Here is a 7,965-nt window from a genome sequence, read left to right on the forward strand (position 1 = left end):
GATCATCTAGTTGATCATCTTACAACTTCAATGCAAACTTCACTTGATAATCAACAGTCCATGCTCAACAATCCAGGTATACAATCCAACATTTTTCAGTCAGGTCATCTGGACAGTTTTTCTTTTTTTTGTGCTGAAACATTTCACCTTCGATCCGGGAGACTTCATCAGTCAATGAAACGCACAACAAAACTGAACAAAGGAACAAAACTTCCTTGTTGACATTCGTGTCAAACTGGTTGAAAACGATTTGTTTTCAACCAGTTTGACACGAATGTCAACAAGGAAGAGGGCCGGCGATGGAGGAGGGGTCATGACAAAGACACCATCTTAGCACCAACATAACTGGTTTGTTCCACTTCGGAGTAAGCTGTTGGGGGAAGAGTCAGTTTTGTGTTGTGTGTTTCCTTGACTGATGAAGCCTTCTGGATGGAAGGTGAAACGTTTCAGCACAAAAAAAGAAACTGTCCAGATGACCTGACTGAAAAATGTTGGATTCACTTGATAAAATTGCTCCACTGAAAAAGAAAGTAATCAATCAGAGGAAACTGGCTCCTTGGTTCAATTCTGAGTTACGTACTTTAAAGCAGCATCTAGAAACCAGGAGAGAAAAGGGCGCTCTGCTAATGTTGAAGAATTTTATTTAACTTGGAAAGATACCAAGAAGTGATTTAAAGATGAACATGTACCAGTGGGACAGTCTGTGTGAAGTTAATGGTGACCAGTTAACCAGTGAATACTGGGTGCAGTGGTGGGTACGGTAGTTACAGCCAGTTCTGAATCTTAGTGGTAAATGGTAACTGGACTGTACTTCTACAGCGCCTTTCTATTTTACTGAGATACTCAAAGTGCTTTACACTACAATCTGTGTCCTCATTTACTCATTCCGACAGCCCTCTGCTGCATCTCTACAAAGAATAATCAGAGTTTTATCTCAAGGGCTGGACTTCTTATTCATAACGGAATCCTGGACAGGTGGACCAGGTGAGTCCAGTGTTTTGATGGCACTTTTACTGCAGGATTGTTGCTATTTTAATTCCTCCTGGACGTCTGGTCGAGGAGGAGGGATAGTGACTGTTTTTAAAAGTTGTTCTGCCTGTAAACAGCTGCTCCATCTTCATTCAGCAGCTTTGAGCACAGCCTGTTTGAACTTGGCTCCTCCCACATTACACTGTGTGTGGCCATCTACCCCCACCCACCCCCTTAATACAATAAGGATTTTATAAATGACTTCTCAGAATTTTTGGCTGAAATTATGCCAAAATACGACCCAGTTCTCATTGTTGGTGATTTTAATATCCACGTGTGTTGTCTTGATTTACACTTGGCTCAGTCCTTTTAAACATCACTGCCTCCTTTAATCTTGTGCAGTCTGTGACTGGTCCTACACATGAACACGGACACACTCTGCACCTGGTTTTATCTTGTGCGCTACCTGTTTTAATGTAGTGAGTAGTGATCCTGTGTTTTCAGACCACATGGCTGTTTTATTTGAAACCAACCTGTCCTGCTCTGAAGCTAAACCCGGCGCTGCAGCTCGACCCGTCGAGTTCTGAACTCTTCCACTGTGCTCACGTTTCATCTGCTTGTAATGTGAACTGAGCCGTCCCAGAGAGCAGCAACACGAGGCCCTCAGCTCATGGTTTCACTCCACCTCTGCAACCGTTCTGGATTCTTGTCTCCATTTAAAACCACATCTCCTAAAATCAAGTGTGAACCGTGGTTGGATGACGACACCAGGGCGGCCAGGAGAGAGTGTCGCAGAGCGCGGGTGGAAAGCGGACAAGCTACAGGTGTCGTCTCAAATATTAAAGGCCTGCTGGCGTCAAAAAACTGTGGAAGGTGCCAAAAGAAAACATCCGTCTAAAGTGATTGTATCACAGTCACAGTCCTCATGTTCTATTTAAAGTGACCGGTTCTGCTCTTGATGCTCCACAACTAACTGCACTGAATCCTCACCTGCTGCATGTGAGAACTTTCTAAATGTCTTTGTGGAGAAAGCCTCTTCCAGCAGAGCCCAGATGTGACCTTCTGCTCATGGCCCCTCGGTCTCTGTGCCCTGCTCGGCTGTTGTGGAAGCGTTGAACCTGTGGCTCTGTCGTCTCTGCAGGAGGTGCTCAGTCACTTGAAGCCAGCAGGTTCACCAAGTGATGCTCTTCCTCCTCGTTTATTCAGAGAGGTCTTCTTCACTGTGGGTCCTTCGGTCCTTGCTCTTCTGAGCAGCAGCCTGTCCTCCGGTGTGGTCCCTGGACATTTTAAACATGCAGCGGTCCAGCCTCTCATTCAGAAACCCACTCTGGACCCTCTGTTCTTTAACTACAGGACAATCTCCAAACGGCCATTTCTTTCAAAACTCTGGAGAAGGTGGTGTACGACCATCAGCATATTTGAAAGAACAGAACATTCTCGAGGTTTTACAGTCTGGTTTTAAAGCTCTACACAGAAGCTGCCCTTTCAAAGGCTTTCAACAACATATTTTTACCAACGGACTCTGGTGACTGTGTTTACCAAATGAGGTTTCAAAAATACAAATCTTACTCAACTGTATGGAATCAGTTAAAAGCTGGATGACAGAAAATTTTCTTCAGCTGAACAGCGAGAAAACTGAAGTAATCATCTTTGCTCCAGAAAAAATATCTGCAGTGATAAAGCAGAACCTTGGACCTCTTGGTCATTTAGCTAAGTCTTCGGTTAGAAATCTTGGGCTAACCTTTGACTCTTGTTTTACTCTGGAAAATCATATTAAGTCTCTGGTTCGTTCCTGTTTCTACCATCTGCGTAACATCGCCAAACTTATCCATATTGTTTCCCGTCCAGAAATGGAAATGTTAATTCATGCATTCGTCTCATCTCACCTGGATTATTGTAATGCACTGTATACATGTTTAAACAAAACCTCCATAGACCGGTTGCAGTCTGTGCAAAATGCTGCGGCTCGACTCCTGACTGGATCATCAAAGTATTGTCATGTAACACAACTTTTAAAGCAACTGCACTGACTCCCAGTTCAACATCGAGTGGATTTTAAGGTTTTGGTTTTAAGCTGGAGAGCTTTACATGGTCAACCACCAAATTACATAACAGAACTTTTACATCCCTACACTCCGATCAGAGCTCTGAGGTCCTGTGATCAAGGCCTGCTGACTGTCCCCCAGACAAAATTGAAAACTAAAGGAGATAGAGCCTTTTCTTCCATGGCTCCAAGACTCTGGAACTCTCTTCCTCAAACTCTTCGATCAGTGGACTCGGTGATTTCTTTTAAAGGTCAGCTAAAAACTCATCTTTTTAAATCTGCTTTTGCCTGAATTTGTTTTTTGCTTTTGTTTATCTGATTTGTTGAAGCGTTTTGTGATTTTCATCTTGAGAAGCGCTGTATAAATAAAGTTTTACTTACTTACTTACTTACTTACTTACTTACTTACTTACTTACTTGTCCTCCTGCTTTAGACTTATAAGCTGCTTTTGACACCGTGGACCAGAACATCTTACTTTGTTGTTTGAAGCAATGGGGGGGTGGGGGTCAGCGGTGCAGCACTGGACTGGTTTAGGTTCTACTTAGTGGAATGTATTTTTCGTGTCCGCCTTGGTGACCACGTGTCTTCCTCTGATCCTTTCTTGTGTGGGGTTCCACAGGGCTCAGTCTTAGGCCCCCTCCTCTTCACGCTGTACCTACTCCCTCTTGGCTCTATTTTTAGAAAATATGGGATCTCCTTTCATTGTGATGCAGATGATCCACAGATGTATGTCCCACTAAAGAAAAAGGACTCTAACTCACTGGCCCCTCTGTCTTCATGTCTGGAGGACATCAAAGCCTGGATGGCTGTGAACTTCTTAAAGTTCAATGAGGGAAAGACTGAGGTGATGGTCTTTGGTAGCTCCACTGAGACTCACAGTGCAGATGTTGGTTCATTGGCCCAGTACATCAGGCCAGCTGTTACAAACCTGGGGTCAAAGTCGATGCTGGACTAAAATTAGAAAACCACATCAGAGCAGTTGTTAAATCTAGTTTGTTCCATCTGAGGCAGCTGAAGTGAAGCTGATTCTTTCTCAGCAGCGTTTCAAACAGTAGTTCATGTCTTTGTGACCACTCGGCTGGACTACTGTGACACTCTACAGGAACCAGTGACTCATGGATCTCTCAGCTTCAGAGGGTCCAGAACGCTGCTGCACAGCTTTTCACTGGCACATGAACGTCTGACCAAATCTCTCCTGTTTTATCCTCCCTGCACTGGCTGCCGGAACCTTCCAGGATTCATTTTAAAATGATTTTATTTGCTTTTAAAGCTCTTAATGGACTGGCCCCGCCCTATCTGTCTGAGTTGCTGCATCCGTACACACCCTCTGGATCCCTCAGGTCATGTGATCAGCTGCTCCTGAGTGTGAGCTCAGAGGAGACCGTGCTTCTGCTGCTGCAGCTCCTAAACTGTGGAACAACCTTCAGTGAACATCAGACTCTTCCCTGTCTGTTTTTAAATCCTTCTTAAAACCATCTCTTCTCCGTGGCCTTTAACACCATCTGAGATTTTGACTTTAATCTTTTTAATCGCTTGTATTATCTGATTGTATGATTGTTTTGTTGTGTATACAGCACTTTGGTCCTGTAGGTGTTTAAAGTCTCTATAAATAAAGCTGGTATGGTATTCATACGGCACTCTACTAGATCTGTACAAAGACTAATCAGAGCTTTATCTCATTCATTCACTGATGGGACACACATCGGAGGCTATGAGGGGTTCAGTGTCTTGCCCAGGGACACTTCGGCATGTAACTGCTGGTGGAATCGAACCCCCAAATCTTGTATTGGAGGGCAACTGGTCTAACCACTCAACCACAGCCGCCCCATGATAGACAGCATCCAACATCTGCAGCATCCAACATCTGCAGCATCCAACATCTGCAGCATCCAACATCTGCAGGGTTCTTGTAGGAGCGTTCATGTAAATAATGTCACCGTGATCAATGGAAGGAAGGAAAGTCACAGATACAAGGAGTTTCCTAACATTCAGGGTTAGACAGGATCTGTTTCTGAAAAAGAAACCCAGTTTAACTTTCAGTTTCTTTACCAGGTTTTCCACATGGAGCTTAAAAGAGAGATGTGAGTCGACCAAGATTTGTAGGGATCAACAAACTCAATGGGGACACCATTTGACAATAAAATCAGAGGAAGAACTGCTGGGACCAACTTCCTGTTTGAAAATAACATCCCTTTGGTTTTGTCAGAGTTTAGGACAAGTTTGAGACGGAGCAAGTGTGACTGGATGATGTCAAAGGTGGATTGTAATTGCTGGAAAACCTTAAGAAATGTTTAAATAAACAACTGCTGGTGAATATCTCAGAATATCCTGATGCATGCTCTATAATCCAGGTAGAAAAATCCAAAAACGTTAAATCTGGTCCTCTGGACATAAATAAAACAAAACAAAACAAAAAAATTGTAGAAACGTTTCGTCTTTCATCCAGAAGACTTCCTCAGTCTGAGGAGCTGTATTCAGATCAGTCTCTTAAATAGCACCTTCTCAGAGTGGATCAACCAGTTTGCTGCTGACAACCAGAACCAGCTGTCTCCGAATGAAAGTAACAGAGCTGCTCCAACATGCAGCCGTGCATTTCTACAACTTAGATGAACACTAGACGCACTAAAAGATAATTTAGACACAAGATGTAGAATTTAGAAAAGATAAACACAGATGGAACAAGAAGCTACCATCACACTCAATTTTCTCTCCATATCGGTAAATGTAACTGACGTACAGCTTTTATTAAGGGCAGTTAGAGCGCACACACACACACACTCACACACACACACACTCACACACACACACACACACACACAGCTATGTACCATCAGGTAAAACATAGTTTATGAAGAATTCTGTAAAAAAACAAAACAAAGTTTAAGTACAAAGCAACTCCATATGAGGCCAAAGCAGGAAGTAAGCGTATCCTGAGAGCAAAGGAATGAAAAGAAGGACGTGAAGTCCATCATCCCACACAAACATTGGAGGATAGCGGAGCGGCAGATGGCCCGAGGATTACCCCCCCCCCCCCCCCGACACACACACACACACACTGTTCCCAGACAGGCGTTGAAGCTCGTGTCCTGGTGCGTTTACTGACCCGCTCTGTCCTCACCTGTTACCTGGTGACCCACATTCAGCGTTAGTTTTATTCTTTTTTTTTCCAAGCGTCTTCAGCAACTCTTCAAAAATGGAACAAATTCAGTTTCCTGAAAAAACTAAGAGTTTTGTAAATTAATCTTTTGTTGCATGAACGCTGAATTACAACTCTTACCATTACACTAATTTATTTTCTATGGTTTTCACAAACTGCGGCAAACTTGATGCTATTTTAACAATTATCAAAAACAATCAGGAATGGTGTGTTGTGACATCCTAATGCATGCTCAATAATCCAGGTAGAAAAATCTAAAAAAGTTAAATCTGGTCCTCTGGACATTCAAAAAAACAAACAAAGCAAAACAACAAAAAAATGTAGAAACGTTTCGTCTCTCATCCTGAGGACTTCCTCAGTCTGAGGTGCTGTATTCAGCTCAGTCTCTTAAATAGCACCTTCTCCGAGTGGATCAACCAGTTTGCTGCTGACAACCAGAACCAGCTGATCACATGCTCAAGAAGGACCATCAGCCTAACAATGGATCATTAGCACCTGATGGCTGTTTACTGTTCACAGAGGGCTGAGTGATACTAGCAATCACAGCATTGTAAGAGGGGGACAGTTGAACCTGGAGGCTCCGCCCCTGTTTAATGATGGACGGTTTCTTTTCACAAAGATGGCCTCCTTTACTCCTCTCTCAAACCATCGTTCCTCTCTGTCCAGGATGTGAACATCTTCATCCCTGAAAGAGTGACCTCTGACCTGGAGATGAGTGTAGACCTCAGAGTCCTGGCCTGATGATGTTGATCTTCTGTGCTGGGCCATCCTTTTGGCCAGTGGCTGTTTAGTTTCCCCGATGTAAGACTGATCACCCTCCTGACACTGAACAGCATACACAACATTACTCTGTTTGTGCCGGGGGACTGGATCTTTGGGATGAACCAGTCTTTAATGTATTTTGGGGTTTAAAAGCCACTGGGACGTTATGTTTAGAAAATAAATGTCTCAGTTTCTCTGATACTCCCTCATCATATGGAATGACCACTGGTCTGGGTCTGGGTTCCTCCTTTTCACCTTGATCTGAGGTTCAACCAACGATCTGACTCGCTTTTCCAGTACCCTTGAATAGACCTTACAGGGAGGCTAAGGAGAATGATTCCCCTCTAATTGGAGTACACCATCCGGTTCCCCTTTTTGAAGAGGGAAACCACCACCCCAGTCTGCCAATCCAGTGACACTGCCCCTGATATCCACGCAGCGTTACAAAGGCGTGTTAACCAAGACAACCCCACAACATCCAGAGCCTTAAGGAAATCAGGGTGAATCTCTTCCACTCCTGGACCCCTGCCGCCTCGGAGCTTTTTAACTACCTCGGTGACCTCAGCCACAGTTATGGATGGATCAACCCCAAAGTCCCAGACTCAGCTTCCTCCATGGAAGATGCGCTGGTGGGATTGAGAAGGTCCGAGAAGTATTCCTTCCAGCTCCTGACGACATCACTGGTTGAGGTCAACAGCACCCCACCTTCACTGAACACAGTGTTATTAAAGTGCTGCTTTCCTCTCCTCAGCCGTCTGATGGTTTGCCAGAATCTCCTCGGAGCCAGCCGAGAGTTGCTATCCAAGGTCTCACCAAACTCCTCTGACATCTAAACTTTTGCCTCAGCAACAGCCAAGACTGCGGAATGCTTGGCCCTCTGGTACTCCTCAGCTGCCTCCGGAGTCTCACTGGCCAACAAGGCCTGATAGGACTCCTTCTTCAGCTTGACAGCCTCCCTAACCCAGGTTGTCCACCACTGAGGTCGAGGAGGGCCACCGCAAGAAGCACTGACAACCTTGCAGCCACAGCTCA

The sequence above is a fragment of the Nematolebias whitei genome, chromosome 8, assembly GCF_014905685.2.
Source record: "Nematolebias whitei isolate Nwh7 chromosome 8, NemWhi1, whole genome shotgun sequence".
Taxonomy (NCBI): domain Eukaryota; kingdom Metazoa; phylum Chordata; class Actinopteri; order Cyprinodontiformes; family Rivulidae; genus Nematolebias; species Nematolebias whitei.